The sequence below is a fragment of the Papio anubis genome, chromosome 1, assembly GCF_008728515.1.
Source record: "Papio anubis isolate 15944 chromosome 1, Panubis1.0, whole genome shotgun sequence".
In the NCBI taxonomy this organism is placed as follows: Eukaryota; Metazoa; Chordata; class Mammalia; order Primates; family Cercopithecidae; genus Papio; species Papio anubis.
Window position 1 is genome coordinate 149,506,836 of NC_044976.1, and position 18,609 is coordinate 149,525,444.

The 18,609-nt window shown below is 38.1% G+C and overlaps 1 protein-coding gene across 5 annotated transcripts in view; it reads right to left on the reverse strand.

Annotated features, from left to right (window-relative positions):
* The window catches only part of PPP2R5A (protein phosphatase 2 regulatory subunit B'alpha), a 74,915-nt gene that overhangs the window by 42,718 nt on the left and 13,588 nt on the right, over positions 1 to 18,609 (reverse strand). The window contains exon 1 of one of the 5 annotated variants that reach the window (XM_031655865.1): positions 12,670 to 13,434. The exons of the other annotated variants lie outside the window; for them this stretch is intronic. The gene's annotated coding sequence lies outside the window, so the exon portion shown is untranslated. Of the gene's footprint in view, positions 1 to 12,669; positions 13,435 to 18,609 lie in introns of those variants that run through there. 5 annotated transcript variants of the gene reach the window in all.

Sequence of the window (18,609 nt, forward strand, 5' to 3'; positions counted from 1 at the left end):
ATATCATATTTAACCATTTCCAATGCCTTAAGTCTTTGTGTTGCCTCAAGGAAATTTGACTACGCACTTACTTAATATATGTAATAACCTGCAGCATCAATTTGTGGTCATCTCTTCAGCATCAGAGTTAGGATTTATTAAAAGCATTCTTCCAAAAATAAAAAATAAAATTTAAAAACAGCATTCTTCTAGAAAATATCACTAAATCCACAATATAAAGAGCTCTGCATGAATATTATGAAAGGTACAACAAACTGCACAATCTAGGAATTATCTTTTAAAAAAAACAGATATGCCTTGCTTTGCTAAATACATAATCAATTTAAATTTGGCTAAAAGATGTGTTTTTAAAGCACATTTTAAACTGTATTTCAATTTATTATGACTGCCACTTGATCTCACTAAAGATAATTCTCAATACTGTAGAAATCCCTGCATGGCCTCAAGCCAAGGGTGACTCAAGATAACTCTAGGGAAGGGCAGAATTTCACCTTTGGAGGATTATTAACACACCTTTTAAAACTCACAAAAGCCCTGCTAGGTTTTTCCTAAATTCTTACGTTTTTTTCAATACTCAACTTGAAAATATATCTGGCTCACACTTTTTTTTTTTTTTTTTTTTTTTTGAGACTGAGTCTCAGCTCACTGCAACCTCTGCCTCCCAGGTTCAAGTGATTCTCCTGCCTCAGCCTCCCAAGTACCTGGGACTACAGGTGCCCACTACCACGCTCAGCTAATTTTTGTATTTTTAGTAGAGATGAGGTTTCACCATCTTGGTCAGACTGGTCTCAAACTCCTGACCTTGTGATTCGCCCGCCTTGGCCTCCTAAAATGCTGGGAATATAGGCATGAGCCACTGAACCTGGCCCTGGCTCACATTTTTAAGAAACACTGCTCTAGTATACTGTTTTTCAAAGTGTAGGTTGCACACCATTGGTGGGCAGTAAGATCAAGTTAGTGGGTCACAACCAGAGTTTAAAAAAAAAAAAAATCAGAGTGCATTGCACGTAAGGATATTATGTCATGGAAGTATGTAAGTTGTGAAGTAAAATGTATTTCTCACTATAGTTTACAGTCAAAAAGAGTTTGAAAACCATTGCTTTACAATATGTGAAGTACTTCAGGTTCCCACACTACACAGCATGCCCAAGATCATAAAGCAAATTTGTACTGAAGCTAGGACTTAAACCACCTAGAATGTAAGGTGAACAAGTATGAGAATACTGTTTTTGAAATATCAAATGTTCCTTTAAAAGCTGTATCCTAAATCGTTACCCATTAGAGATTCACAGTACATATCAGTTAAAAATGGCAATTTTGTTTATTTTCTCTCCTTCTCTCTAAAATAAAAGTAGACCCCCCCACCAAAAAAAAAAAAAAAAAAAAAAAGATAAAAACCCACAGTAACAGAGAACAGAAGAATAGGCCCTTAGGGCAAGAGACTTCAACAAATTTCAGGGAAAACTCAAAGTAGGTGGAGAAGTGGTAACTGGCAAAACTAAGAGGAAGTCACGTCCTAGAATAAAAAGAAGGGGGAATACAGACAAGGGTCCTACAGAAACTTCAGATTAGCGGGAATACAGACAAGGGTCCTAGAGAACTTCAGATTAGTTCAAGATTAAGAAATATCTAGTGAAACAGAGGAAAGGATTAAGACATGAACTAAAATGGGGGATTAAATAAAAGTCTGGATTTGCTGAAGAGTCTACCACCCCATTCCAAAAGACAGTCAAGCATTCATGTTTCAGGCAAGAAAATTAGAAGGTTCTTCCCTACTGAAACTGAATAGTGCCAGAGGAGGATTCCTACATTCCAACATTTAACTAGTTCCCTAACCAATTACTCTAAACAAAACCAGATAATCAATAAACCCCAACCAACTCTTACAGTAATTTTTTGTTTATCCATACATATTAATGGAAAATAAAGGATCACCAGACATTCAAGGAAAAACTACAACATGACATAAAACCAAATACAGAGAAAAACATGATCCCAAAGGGATAATTCAGCACATCACTGAAAATTCAGATGCCCAGGAGAGAAGAATAAAAGCTTTCAGATTAAAAAAAAAAAAAAAGTCATCCACAAAGGAATCAGAGGTTAAATATCCATGGAATTTCTTATCAGCAAAAAGTCATGCCAGAAGATAATGGGGCTATCCTATTAGAATTCTAATGCCAGTCTAGAACTCTATAACTAGTCAACTATCAATTAAGTACAGAGGTTCAGGAAGGGCATTTTTAGACATGTTCTGGATTAGGCTTTGGCTTAAGGAAATGTTATGGCTGTTTGATCTTCTATTCAGACCACTCAAACTTTCTCCAAATCAGCAGTAAGGCTGTTCTGCTTTCCTATCATGCATGTGGTCACTGGAGTAGCACTTTTAATGTCCTTCAAGAGTTCTTCCTTTGCATTCACAACTTAGCTATTTGGTACAAGAGGCCTAGCTTTTGGCCAATCACAGCTTTCAACATGCCTTCCTCACTAAGCTTAATCATTTCTAGTTTCTGATTTAAAGTGAGGTGTGAGACTCTCCTTTCACTTCAACACTTAGCAGCCATTGCAGAGGTATTTCATTGGGAATAGGGAGGCCCAAGGAGAGGAAGAGAGACCGGGAAATGGCTGGTTGGTGGAGCCGTCAGAACACAAACAATACCTACTGATTAAGTTTGACATCTTATATGGGTATGGTTCATGATGCCCCAAAACAATTACAATAGTAATATTAAAGATCACTAATCGGAGACGACCATAATAGATAGAATAATGCAAAAGTTTGTAATATTGCGAGAATCTCGAAAACACACAAAGTTAGCACATGCTATTGGAAAAATGGGACCAACAGACTTGCTCAATGCAGGTTTGCAAAAACCTTCCATTGTTTTAAAAAAATAAAACCCACAATATCTGGGAAATGCAATAAAGTGAAGCACAATACAATGAGATGTACTTGTATGTATACTTCATATTTACATAAAATGAAAATATCAGAGAAATAATCTATATAGTTGAGTACATAGCCTGGCTTATTTCAATGACTCATTCAATATTAGCAAACTTTGTGAGAATTTTTTGAAGTAAATTAGAATCTTTAGGAAAATGCTGCAAAGAAGTTTTATATTATGTTCTTGAATGTCAATTTATGAAACCTACTTAGGAAGACTGTACAACTAAATTAAGAGGTCTTCAAGACAAGTTTGGGTGTTTTAACTCTGTGTAACATATATCTGACTACAGAAATGTCACGCAAAATGAAACCTCATTCTCAACCATGCAGGGATGTTAGTATACCCTCAAAAGAGAGTAAGTCCAGTTTCCCAAGGAGCTTAGTGTTCGTGATGAATTTTCAATGTCTGAGTCTATTCCTCTGCCTTACAAACTCAGCTGTTTTTTAAAATCATACATAACACAAATTCCCCAAGCTCACAAAACAGTAATAAATACCAATTTATTAATCCAGGATGAGAAACTATTCCCCATATACTATATTAGAATATTCTGATTATGTGTTCCCATAGGAAACTTATAAAACAAGCCAAATCATAAGCATAATGATGCCTGCGGTATTCATTTTCTATTCTTAGTAACAAGTTATCCCAAAACTCTGCGGCTTAAAACAATTAATGGGCTGGGCGTGGTGGCTTATGCCTGTAATCCCAACACTTTGGGAGGCTGAGGCAGGAGAACTGCTTGAGCCCAGGAGCTGAAGACCAACTTGGGCAACATAGCGAGAACTTGTCTCTACAAAAAATTTAAAATTTAGCCAGACTTGGCTGGGCACAGTGGCTCATGCCTGTAATCTCATACTTTGGGAGGCTGAGGCGGGCAGATCACTTCAAGTCAGGAGTTGAGACCAACCTGGCCAATACGGTGAAACCCCATCTCTACTAAAATACAAAAAAAAATTAGCCAGGCATGGTGGCATGTGCCTGTAGTCCCAGCTACTCAGGAGGCTGAGGCAGGATAATAGCTTGAACCCGGGAAGCGGAGGTTGCAGTGAGCAGAGACTGAGCCACTGCACTTCAGCCTGGGCATCGCAGCGAGACTCCATCTCAAAAAAAAAAAAAAAAAATTAGGCTTGATGGCACACACCTGTAGTTCCAGCTACTTGGAGGCTGAAGTGGGAGGATCACTTGAGGCCAGAGGGTTGAAGCTGCAGTAAGCTGTGATCATGCACTCTAGCCTGGGCAACAAAGCAAGAACCCATCTTAATTTAAAACAAAACAAAACAAAACACTACCTTTCTCAATTTGTGTCAGGGATTCAGAAAGGACAGAACAGGGATACCTTATCTCTGCTCCATGATGTCTAAGGCCTCAGCTAAAGGACTAGAAAGCTAGAGGATGGAATTCTGAGAAGGCTAAATCACTCATATGTCTGGTAGTTGATGGCTTTTGACTGATAGACTAGCTGGGGCTAGTACCAGAACCTCCAACATATAACCTCTCCATGCGGTCTGAGCTCCCTCCTAATATGGTGACTGTGTTCCAAGGGCAATGAATCTGAGAAGTCTAATGAAAAACAAGCAAGGCTCTTATGAATATAATTATAAAACATTCTTGAAATGTATTAAAGAGATAAATAAATGGAGATATACTATATTCATGGGTGAGAAGAATCAATGTTTTCCCCCAATGAATCTATACAAGGAACACAATTCAGATTAAATTCTCAATAGGGTATTTTGGTGGACCCATTAGAGTTGTTCTCAAAAATGCGCCTGGAAAAATAAAGTGAAAAAGAATAGCCAAGATGATTTTTAAGAAGATGAAGAAGGGAAGAGTCATCTTACCACATTTAGTAATAAAAACCACATGGTATTGTGCAGGAATTTACAGACCACTGAGGAAAAAAAAATAAGGCACTTAGAAACATGCCAGCATACACATACAAAAGGTTAGTATATAATAGGGTTGGTGTTTAAAAAAAAAAAAAAAAAGTCAGTAGGAAATATTTAAAATTCAATAAATTATTCCAACTACTCATATAAAAAAAATTAAAATTAGACCCTTCACACACAAAAATTAGTCCCAAGAGAACTAAAAAATTAAATGTGGACAAGAAATTGGTATACAGAGTGTACAAAAGAACACCTACGGGGCCGGGCGCGGTGGCTCAAGCCTGTAATCCCAGCACTTTGGGAGGTCGAGACGGGCGGATCACGAGGTCAGGAGATCAAGACTAGCCTGGCCAACACGGTGAAACCCCGTCTCTACTAAAAAAATACAAAAAACTACCCGGGCGAGGTGGCGGGTGCCTGTAGTCCCAGCTACTGGGGAGGCTGAGGCAGGAGAATGGCGTAGACCCGGGAGGCAGAGCTTGCAGTGAGCTGAGATCCGGCCACTGCACTCCAGCCTGGGCGACAGAGCGAGACTCCGTCTCAGGAAAAAAAAAAAAAAAAAGAACACCTACAAATCATTAAGAAAAAAAACAAAATCTATAGGAAAAAAAGGTCACATGAAACATAAATGACTGATAAGCATATGAAAAGATATTCAACCACACTGGTAACCAAAAAAATGTAAGTATGTATGAACGGTATACATGAATTTATACATGAAATGTCATACATTACTTTATACCTATTGGGTAAGAATGACAAAAAGTGTGGGCAAGACTTCTTCCAGAAGACTAACCTTCCCACTGTAAACTACTAAAAACTGAACAAAATATATAAAACAATAGTTTTCAGATGCTGGAAACAGGCAGTAGAGGACTGTGATCCCTGTGGGAAGGAAAACAAAGCCCCACAATCACACCAGCTTCCTACCTGCTAGGGCTCTCCAGAAGAGAGAAGGCACAGGAAAAAAAAATCCCTAAAAGAACAAGCAGATTTAATGAGCAAAATAAAGACTACAGATAGGGCTACTGAGGTGGCTAGGATTTGCATAGAAAAGTACTAAAGAGAAGGCAACTATACAGAGAAGGAACTTTCTATTTTCTCTATTTATGTTGAAGTGATACTTTTTATTTTATTCTATTTATGTAACAAAACTTTTTTTAATGTAAAACCAGCCTTGCATTCCTGGCATAAATCCCACATGATCAAAATATTGCATTCTATTTATATATTTCAAATTCAATTTGTTAATATTTTGTATACAACTTTATTGTTCAAGTTGGGCGTGGTGGCTCACGCCTATAATCCCAGCACTTTGGGAGACAGAGGCGGGTAGATCACGAGGTCGGGAGATTGAGACCATCCTGGCTAACACAGTGAAACCCCGTCTCTACTAAAAATACAAAAAAATTAGCCAGGCGTGGTGGCAGGCACCTGTACTCCCAGCCACTCGGGAGGCTGAGGCAGGAGAATGGCGTGAACCCGGAAGGCGGAACCTTCAGTGAGCCAAGATCACGCCACTGCACTCCAGCCTGAGGGACAGAGAGAGACTCCGTCTCAAAAAAACAAAAAACAAAAAAAAGACAAAAAAAACTATGTTCATAAGGGATGTTGGTCTATAATTTTCTTGTAATTTCCCTCTTGGGGTTTTAAATTAGGAATCAGTCAGATAGGTATACAACTATTCAGATTTTTGTTTCTTCTTGTGTCCGTTTCAGAAAGCTGTTTATTTCAAGGAATTTTCTCATTTCCTCTTAGGTTTTCAGATTTATTCGCATGATTATGTACCTGAAAGCTATGAAGTCCTAAATAAGGCGAAGGTACTAATTATTACTACAAAAAAAAGCTAACATTGTAGTCCAGAGGGATATCAACTTCTGACAAGACAAGGTGAGAAGTTCCACAGACCTACTCACCAGGGAAACTGATAGAAGTTATGTTTAAAACAGCCATTTTTATAGCCTCTGAAATGGTCCTAAGGGCAAACAGCAAAAAAACATTTATTCAGGAATATCTATGAAAATTCGGTTAGAATAGCAAGAGCTAGTGGTACAGTCATGCATCACTTAAAACGACAGAAATACATTCTGAGAATGCATCCTCAGGCGGTTTCATCATTGTGTGAACATCACAGAATGTATTACACAAACTTAGATGGCACAGCCTACTACACGCCTAGGTTATATGGTAGAACCTACGACTCCTAGGCTACAAACCTGTAAGCATGCTACTATACTAAATACTATAGGCAATTTGTAAGTGTATCCAAATATAGAAAGGTATGATAAAAAATATGGTATAAAAGATTTAAAAATGGCACTTAACATGAATAGAGCTTACAAGACTGGAAGGTGCTCTGGAGGAGTAAGTGGTAAGTGAATGTGAAGGCCTAGGACATTATTGCACACTACTACAGACTCTATAAACTGTATACTTAGGCTACCCTAAATTTATTTAAAACATTTTCTTTCTCCAATAATAACCTTAGCTTACTGTAAGTTTTTTACTTTATATAAACTTTAAAATTTTAGTTTTACTCTTTTGCAATAACATAGCTTAAAACACACACTGTACAGCTGTATAAAAATATTTTTTCTATCAGTAGTCTATAAGCTTTTTTCTATTTTTCAGACTTTTTAACTTTTCAAACTTTTTTGTTAAAAACTAAGACACAAACACATATTGGCTTAGGCCTACAGACCGTCAGGATCATCCACATCACTGTCTCATCTCCACATCTTCTAGAAAACCTCCTGAAGGGCCTGCCTGAGGCTGTTTTACAGCTAACTTTTTTTTTACTTTTTTTTTTAATAAGTAGAAGGAGTACACTCTAAAATAATGATAAAAAATAGTATAATAAATACACAAGCCAGTAACATTTATTATCAAGTATTATGTATTGTACATAATTGTATATGTATATATACTTTTATATGATAGTGCAGTTGGTTTTTTTAGACTGGCATCACCATAAACACGTGAGTCACACCTTGTTCTATGAGCTAAAGCTACATCACTAGGGGATAGGAATTTTTCAGCTCCATTGTAATATTATGGGACCACCATCCTATATACCACATCATGGACCAAAACATCGTTATGCAGCACATGACTATATTTTAACCAAGACTGCTCCTTCCCCCTTGGCTCTGCTATGTAGAAAGGCAGCCGAGAACACAGGGATCCTCCTCTACTTCTAGCTCCCAGACATCTTTAGGTAAGGAGTAGGACATATCAGCATTTCTCATCCTTTCCACAGCTACTTATTATTGCTAAGGATAAGTTCTAGACAAGTGCATCTGAAAGGCAGGCCTCCTTTCTTCTGCCCAACCTCCACGCATAGGGCAGAGGCTCTACCTTTTGTGCAACACTGCTAAAAAATACTGAGGCCTCAATTACCTTTGCTCTGGCCTATAAAGTGGTGATTCCACACTGGAAGAGGCAAGCCAAAAAGACCTCAGGCTACTGCCCCCACTTTCCCCAACTGCTCCTAAAGCAGGGTTTCAGAGAGAAGCATACTATTGTCCCCACCCCTAACTCAGAGCCTTGACTCTAGAGATTTTGCCTGGGGGGAGAAGTAGGCCATAAAACAGTTAGCTCTTCATCTTTTCTCAGAACAACTGACTTCTTTACAACAGGGCATTAAAAAAAAAGTTCAAGCCTAAGGGTACTCTTAATTAAAACAGTGGAGGTTTTGGTGAAAGATAATGGTGAAATTTGTAAATTCAATGAGGATACAGACTAAACTGTAGGCTATTTTTCAGGAGAGACCAAAAAAATAAAAAATAAAAATAAAACCCAGCAGTGTGGATGTTAGAACAAATATCACCACACACTGACCTTGGGAACTATTCCTTCAAAGGAGCCTGGATTTGATTGGATTAGTCCATAGAACAATGTGTGCCCCAAAGCATTATTGAAAACAATTGAGAATCAGCTGAAAATCAATGGAACTTAACAGCTGGCAGTATGGTCAGGAAAAGACAAAGAGAACCCTGCCAAAACCACTGTCATCCCAAGGTGCTGGGCATATCCAAAGCTGTACCTCTCTGAGGAACAAGATCAGAGGCTTTACAACATATGGGGGAAAACTACATCCAGTCACTAAACAAATAAACAAGTGACAATAACAAGGTTGATACCCAGACTTGCTACCATATATTATTTAAAACAGCCGAGTCCAACCCTTAGGATGCGAGGACCTTTTTGCTTATCTGTGGTGGTGGGTATCACAAAAATTATGCACGGACTGTTTTTTTTCTTTTAGCTCATCAGCTATTGTTAGTGTTAGTGTATTTTATGTGTGGCCCAAGACAATTCTCCCAATGTGGCCCAGGGAAGCCAAAAGGTTGGATACCTGTTATTTTAAATGTCCAGTTAATAACAAAATGGACAAAGAAACAGGAAAAGTATAACCCATGTGCCAGAAAAAAAGAAGGCTGTAGAACCTGCTTGTGAGAGTGACCATATGTTGGATTTAACATAATATATGACTTTAAAGTAGTCATTATAAATATGTTCAAAGAACTATGATTAAACAGTAAAGAAAGGTACGATGACAATGTCACATCAAATAGAGCATATCATAAAGAGATAGAATTTACAAAAAAAAAAAAAGGAATCAAATGCAAATCCTGGAGTTGAAAAACATAACAGCAAAATAAACTAAAGGGACCCATGAGGAGATGCGAACTGGCATTAGAAAGAATTGGGGAACCTGAAAATATATCAATAGAAATTATGCAATCTGAAGAACAGAAAGAAAAAAGAATGAAGAAAAATGAACAGATTCAGAGACCTGTAGAACACCATTAAGTGTAACAACATACAGCCGGGTGTGGTGGCTCACGCCTGTAATCCCAGCACTTTGGGAGGCCAAGGCGGGAGGATCACCTGAAGTCAGGAGTTTGAGACCAGCCTGGCCAGCATGGCAAAACCCCATCTCTACTAAAAGTACAAAACTTAGCCAGGCATGGTGGCAGGTGCCTGTAGTCCCAACTACTCAGGAGGGTGAGGCAGGAGAATCACTTGAATCTGGGAGGCAGAGGTTGCAGTAAGCCAAGATCATGCCACTGTACTCCAGCCTGGGCAACAGAGCAAGACTCCATCTCAAAAAAAAAAAAAAAAAAAAAGTGTACCAACATAATGTATTGAATAACACAAACCTAACACAAGAAACTCCAAGAAGCATAAACTCAACAGGATCCACAAATAAACATCACGGTTAAAATGATGAAAGTCAAAGACAAGGAGAAAACCTTGAAAGCAGCAAGAGAAAAACAACTAGTTACTTTCAAGGGCTAAGATTAACAACTAACTTCTTAGCAAAAACAACTGAGGCCAGAAAACAGTGGAATAACATATTCAAAATGCTCAAAGAAAAATAAAACTGTTACCAAAAATCCTGTATCCAATAAAACGATCTTTCAAAACTGAAGGCTTGGGAGCTGAGGCAGGTGGACTGCTTGAGCTCAGGAGCTCAAGATCAGCCTGAGCAACAGTTGAGACCCTGTCTCTACAAAAAATACAAAAATTAGCCAGGTATGGTGGCAGATATTCTGAGGCAAGAAGATAACTTCTTAGAGGCTGAGGCAAGAAGATAACTTGAGCTCGAGAGGTAGAGGTTGCAGTGAGCCAAGATTGCACCACTGCACTCCAGCCTGGGCACTAGAGTGAGACCTTATCTCGAAAAGTATTTAAATCTTTAAAAAATGAAGGCAAAGGCCGGGCACGGTGGCTCACGCCTGTAATCCCAGCACTTTGGGAGGCTGAGATGGGCGGATCACGAGGTCAGGAGATCGAGACCATCCTGGCTAACACGGTGAAACCCCATCTCTACTAAAAAGTACAAAAAACTAGCTGGGCGTGGTGGCGGGCGCCTGTAGTCCCAGCTACTCAGGAGGCTGAGGCAGGAGAATGGTGTGAACCTGGGAGGCGGAGCTTGCAGTGAGCCAAGATTGCGCCACTGCACTCCAGCCTGGGCGACTCCGTCTCAAAAAAAAAAAAAAAAAAATGAAGGCAAAATGAAGACATTCCTAAATAAATAAAAACAGAGAATGTTTTGCTAGCTGGTCTACCTTATAAGAAACACTAAAGGATTTCCTTCAGACTCAAAGCATATGACCACCAATGATAGTTTGAAATCTATATTTAAAAACATAGAGCACGAGTAAAGGTAATTATGTAATTATAAAGTACATTATAAATGCCTAGTTTTCTTTCTTCTCTTACCTGATTTTAACAGCCATTACATAAAATAGTATTATATAATGTATCGTTGGACGGTTAATATATAGAAATATAATGTATTTGCTAATAACAGCACAAACGAGGAGATGGGAGGAAAGTTGTGCTACATTAAAGAAATATCTACTGGCCAGGCACGGTGGCTCACGCCTGTAATCCCAGCACTTTGGGAGGCCGAGGCGGGTGGATCACGAGGTCAGAGGATCAAGAGCATCCTGGCTAGCATGGTAAAACCCCATCTCTACTAAAAATACAAAAAATTAGCTGAGCGTGGTGGCGGGCACCTGTATTCCCAGCTACTCCAGAGGCTGAGGCAGGAGAATGGCGTGAACCCGGGAGGCGGAGCTGGCAGTGAGCCAAGATCGTGCCACTGCACTCTAGCCTGAGCAACAGAGCGAGACTCCGTCTCAAAAAGAAAAAAAAAGAAGAAATAACTACTGATGGTAAAGTAATAATTATAACAATATATGCTCGGGGTTGTAACATTAATAGATATAACACTAATATCACAAAAAAGGAGGAAAGGAAATAGAAGTATATAGGAATAATGATTCTACATCTCACTGGAACAAAGCCTGTATAAATTTGAAGCTGATTCTAACAAGTTAAGATGTATATAATAAACCTAAGGGCAACCACTAAAAAAAAAAAAAAAAAAAAAACTCTCAAAAATATGTAGTGAAAAATAATCATTACACAAGTTTAAATGCTGCATTAGAAAACATTCACTTAATACTAAGGAAAACAGAAAAAGAATACAATAAAATAGAAAAAAAAATACAGAACAAAAAAAGACATGAGGTACAGAGAAAACGAAAAGTAAAATGGCAGACATAAATCCAACTGTATGAACAACTACATTAAGTGTAAATGGATTAACCGGAGGGGTGCGGTGACTCACACCTGTAATCCCAGCACTTTGGGAGGCCCAGGCAGGTGGATCACGAGGTCAGGAGTTCAAGACCAGCCTGGCCAAGATGGCGAAATCCCATTTCCACTAAAAACTACAAAAAAAATGAGCCAGGCATGGTGGCAGGTACCTGTAAGCCCAGCTACTCGGGAGGCTGAGGCAGGAGAACCGCTTGAACCCTGTCGGCAGAGGTTGCAGTAAGCAGAGATTGTGCCACTGCACTCCATCCTGGGAGACAGAGCGAGACTCCATTTCAAACAATAAATAAATAAATAAATGTAAATGGATTACAAGCCCATCAAAAGGTAGAGACTGTCAAACTGAATTTTTTAAAAATGATCTAAGTCTCCAGAAGATACAATTTAAATTTAAAAATACAAGTAGATTGAAAATAAAAAGATGAAGAATAATATATCATGCAAACAACCACAAGAAAGCTGGAATGGCTATACCAATATTAGATAAAATAGACTTTAAAAAATAGGTAAGTGTTTGACATATACAGACAAAACAGACTTTAAAAACTTTTGTCTCTTATATCTTACACACATGGATATATATCAAACTATATATATTTTTAAAGTCTGTTTTGTTTAATATTAGTGTGGGATATGATGAGGTTTCTCTTCAAATAATCCGATTAATCTTTTATTCTTTAATTCATAGTTACCTCCCACTCAATTTTTCTCCTTTTTTCTTCTTTTCCCTTCTTGCCTTTGTTAAATGCCCAGGCCCTCCACACTACAAAGAGTTATCAGTACCAGCTCACATTCCTTTCCTTATTTGGAAGGAGGACTAACTTTCTGGCTCATTACAGACACCCCTTCCCCTGTTCCCTCCACTTTCCTTTACGTGCCCACCCTATCTAAAAAAAAATAAAACGTTTAGCCAACCAGGATTAGTTTAGATTGTACGACCCAACCCCGGCCAATGGGGAAAGGGTACAGGGGCAGGACTTGCGTCAGGAATAAAGGCTCTTTGTTGCCCCTTTGTTCAGGTGTGCTCTCATGGCAACTGGCCAGGGAGCCACCCCTCTGCACATAAGTAAAATTGCTTTGCTAAGAATCCTTTGTTCAAGTATTCAATTTCCTTAGGATTTTGAGCATTATTCCTAACATTAGTATAGCCACTTCAGTTTTCTTGTGGTTGTTTGAATATATATTATTTTTCATCCTTAGATCTTACTTAGATATAAATATCATTATATAAATATACTCTTTATCTCATATCTAAAGAGCGTCATTTTGTAATGATGGAAGGGTCAGTCTCTCAGGAAGAGGGTAACAATTATAAACATATTTGCACCTACTAACACAGTACCAAAATATATGAAGAAAGACTGACAGAAACAAAGAGAGAAACAGAAAATTCAAAAGCAATAATAGTTGAAGCCTTCAACACCTCCTTTCAATAATGGATAGAACAATTAGGTGGGGCCGGGCGCGGTGGCTCAAGCCTGTAATCCCAGCACTTTGGGAGGCCGAGACGGGTGGATCACGAGGTCAGGAGATCGAGACCATCCTGGCTAACACGGTGAAACCCCGTCTCTACTAAGAAATACAAAAAACTAGCCAGGCGAGGTGGCGGGCGCCTGTAGTCCCAGCTACTCGGGAGGCTGAGGCCGGAGAATGGCGTGAACCCGGGAGGCGGAACTTGCAGTGAGCTGAGATCCGGCCACTGCACTCCAGCCCAGGCGACAGAGCGAGACTCCGTCTCAAAAAAAAAAAAACAAAACAAAAAAAACAATTAGGTGGAAGATCAATGAAGAGACAGAAAACTTTGAACATACATAAATTAACTACACCTAACAGGTGTCTATGGAACACTATAGAATTTATACTCACTATACAACACTCCACCCAACAACAGGAGAATATATATTCTCAAGCGCATATGGTACATTCCCCAGGACAGACCAGACCACCCAGATAGTAAAACCTCAAAAATTTCAAAAGAACAGAAATACAAACTATGTTCTCTGACCACAAAGGAATAAAGCTAGAAATCAGTAACATTAAAAAATTGGGGGCGGGGCATGGTGGCTCACACCTGTAATCCCAGCACTCAGGGAGGCAGGGGCGGGTGGCTCACGAGGTCAGGAGATTGAGACCAGCCTGGCCAACATGGTGAAACCCCATCTCTACTAAAAATACAAAAATTAGCCAGGCAAGGTGGCGTGTGCCTGCAGTCCCAGCTACTCAGGAGGCTGAGGCAGGAGAATCGCTTGAACCTGGAAGATGGAGGTTGCAGTGAGCCGAGATCACTCCATTGCACTCTAGCCTGGGCAACAAGAGCAAAACTCTTATCTCAAAAAAAAAGAAAAAAAAAAATTATTGAATAGTTATCCCAAATAGAGGTAGAAGATCATGCCACTGCACTCCAGCCTGGGCAACAGAGACTCCATCTCAAAAAAAAAAAAAAAAAAAAAAAAACCTGGGGCGGGGCTTGGTAGCATGAACCTATAGGCTCAGTTACTTGAGAGGCTGAGGCAATGAGGATCCCCCCCTTTGAGGCCAGGAGTTAAGAGGCCACAGCGTACTATTATAGCATCTGTGAACAGTCACTGCACTCAAGCCTGGACAACATAGTGAGACCCCATCTCTCTCTTTTTTTTTTTGAGACAGAGTTTTGCTCTTGTTGTGCAGGCTGGAGTGTAATGGCGTGATCTCGGCTCATCTCAACCTCCAACTCCCGGGTTCAAGAGATTCTCCTGCCTCAGCCTCCCAAGTAGCTGGGATTACAGGCATGTGCCACCACCCCAGCTAATTTTGTATTTTTAGTAGAGACGGGGCTTCTCCATGTTGGTCAGGCTGGTCTTGAACTTCCGACTTCAGGTGATCCGCCTGCCTTGGCCTCCTGAAGTGCTGGGATTACAGGCGTGAGCCACCGCACCTGGTTAACCCCTTCTCTTAAAAAAGAGAAGTTAAAACATTTTTGGGAAGTTAAAAATATTTGGAAATTCAATGATTCTTAAACAACTAATGGGTCAAAGAAGAAACCTAAAAGAAAATAAAACATACATTAAGACAAATGAAAATGAAGATATAACAACCAAAATTTAAGGGTGTTTAGAAAGATATAGCTGTAAATGTCTATATAAGAAAGAACAAAAGATCTTAAATCGGAAACCTAACCTTTGCAATTATAAGTAACCCAATAACAGCCAAAACAATCCTGAAAAAGAAAAACAAAGTAGGAAGATTCACACTATCACATTTCAAAACTTACTACATAAAACAAGTAGTCAAGACAGTGTGGTACTGACACAAGAACAGACATATAGATCAATGGGACAGAACTGAGAATCCAGAAATAAAACCATCTGCTAATTTTCAACAAAAAGGCCAAGACCATCTAATGGGGAAAGAAGTATTTTCAACAAGTGGTGCGGAGATAAATGTGATAACTACATGCAAAAGAATGAATTTGAATCCTTACGTCTTACTCTATATAAAAATTAACTCAAAATGGCCAAAGACCTAAATGTAAAGGTTAAAATTATAAAATTCTTAGAAGAAAACATAGGGGTAAATCTTCATAACCTCATATTTGGGAAAGGATCCTTAGAAAATGACTCCAAAAGCATGAGTAACAAGAAAAAAGAGAATTTAGACTTAATCAAAATATAAAACATTTGTGCTTCAAAGGATACCACCAAGAAAGTGAAAAGACACAAGGGACTTATATCAGGATATATAAAGAATTTTTACAACTCGATAAAAAGACAAATAACAATTCAAAAGTGGGCAAAGGATCTAAAGAGCCATTTCTCCAAGGAAGATATACAAATGGCCAATAAGCATGTTCAAAGACACTTGACATCATTAGTAATTAGGGAAATGCAAATCATAACCACGAGGAGATACTACTTCACATTCATTAGGATGGCTATAATCAGAAAGTCAAAATAAGAAGTACTGGTAAGGATGTGGAGCAATGAGAACCCTCATATACCACAAGTGGGAGTGTAAAATAGTGCAGCCACTATGGAAAAAACTGTGGCAATTTCTCAAGTGACTAAGCCCAGAATTACCTTATGACCAAGCAGTTTCACTCCCACATGTATACTCAAGAGAAATGAAAACATATGTCCACACAAAAACTTGTATACAAATGTTCATAGCAGCATTATTCACAACCAAACAGTAGAAAGAACTGAAATGTCTATCAACTGAGGAATGGATAAATAAAACATGGTATAACCATACGACAGAATATTATTCAGCCATAAAAAGGAATGAAGTCCTAACACATGCTACAACATGAATAAATCCTTGAAAACATTATGCAAAGTGAATGAAAGAAGTCTATTATGAAAGACCACATACTATAATACTCCATTTACATGAAATGTCCAGAATAGGGAAATCTAGAGACGGAAAGTAAATTAATGGTTGCTCAGGGAATCCCGAAAGGAAGAGGGGGTGATAGTTAAAGGGCATGAGATTTCTTTTTGAGATGATGAAACTATTCTAAAATTGACTGTGGTGGTAGCTGCACATGTCTGTGAATATACTAAAAGCCATGGAATTGTATACTTTAAATGGGGAATTACATGGTATATGAATTATATCTCAATAGAGCTGTTTAAAAAATTTAGTCCAGTTCTGGTCTCTAAAATACTTTCATATCACATATCCAAAACATTGCTGAGAGACAGTAAAAGTTTAAAGATCAATTGCAGCAATGCCACTGACCAATAATCACATAAACTTCATTCCACCACCAATGTCTATACAACACACACATAGAATCCACTAGTTTTGTCTTTATGCTGCCTATAACTTATAATACTAAATTAGATTAATAAAAATTTTCAAGGAACATGTAAATGAAATCCCAAAACCAACACATAAAATGAAAAAGAGGTAGTAATAATAACTTATTAAGATGACCACAGAGGGCTGGTTTTAAGAACAGTTAACCGAATTTTTTTTTTTAATACCATACAGTAAGATAATTTGTAGTTTTCCCCCTGTAATGCGGTTTTGCTTGTACTGTTTCAAATGCATCTTTCCAGAAAACCTAATCTCTATTCATTTCTCTCAAGATTTCAAATACCAAGTAGAACATTGAAATTTTAATATATTCATTATCATAAAGCCTTCCTTTTCTTGCCCATCTTCATTAAGTCAGTGATAAAATAAACTTCTGAGGTGACAACCAAGTTATTTCAAGTTGTCCATTGTTAATTCTCTACATTTAATGATAAATAATTCGAAGTAGCAGGTATCATTTGTAACAAATAATAATTTTATAGCTATAATTTTCCTTAGAGGAAAACATCCCTAATTACTGCTGCTAACATACTTGAAATCTAAAGTAAGATCTCATATAGGATTCATGCTACAAATTATAGAACAAGCACTGTATCATAGCAACCCAGCAATACCACTACAGTGACACGCTGAGGATGCAATCCAAGATTCTAATTTAAGAAACTGGCACAGAATATAGGACATGTAGCTTTTTTTGGCAATACCCCTAGAACATTAATAACTAAAAATCTAAAATCAGCTTTTATCTGAAACTTTAGAGAGCAGGCTATTATAAAGTAACAATGGAAATGTTTATTAACAAATGATTCACAGCACTGTGACTAAATATGACTTATTAAGGTTCTGTGATTTCATTAAAATTGAAAATGGTGGGAAAAAAATTGTAGACATCACATTTTAGGAAATTTGAACACATACGCACTACCAGTTTGATAATGTTCTAATATATAAATGTATGCATTATTTTAAGAAAACCCCTACAATACTAAAACTTTCAAGAACATAAATATTTCCACGCTTTAATCAATTACCATTCAAAAGCAAGTATATCTGCAACTACTGCTATTTTTTATTTCAAAAAATTAACTGGGCTGGGCATGGTGGATCACGCCTGTAATCCCAGCACTTTGCGGGGTCAATGTGGGCAGATCACTTGAGGTCAGGATTTCGAGACCAGACTGGCCCACATGGCGAAACCCTGTCTCTACTAAAAATACAAAAATCAGCCAGGCGTGATGGCTCGCACCTGTAATCCCAGCTTCTCAGAAGGCTGAGGTAGGAGAATTGCTTGAACCCAGAAGGCAGAAGTTGCAGTGAGAAGATTGCACCACTGCAATCTAGCTTGGGTGACAGAGCGAGACCCTGTCTCAAACAAACAAACAAAAACAAACAAGGTGTTCAATTCTCTAGAGCAGAACCTAAGCTCTACAGATGTCCCACTTCCTTCTACCATCAGCATAGATGGGCTTTGGGATGGTGGTGGTGGGGAAATCCAAGAACCCTGAAAATTACATAAAGTATTACAAACGTATTTTAAAACGGCACATTCTTTAAATTGGATTTTCCAAGAGATTCACACATAATCTCCATGAAATTAAATACTAGTACTCTTAGAAATTATTTCCTTTCCTTTAAACATAAGAAACTTATAACCAAGGTTTCAAATGAGCTGGTTCAGTATTTCCAGAAATAAAAACTTTATTCACAAACAATTCTAAATTGATTCTAATATTTTTCATTCAGAAATTTGCTATTTGTAATATTCTATTAACAGAAAATAATAGGCTATTGAACAATACACACAGTATGATCCCACTCATGGGTAAATATGA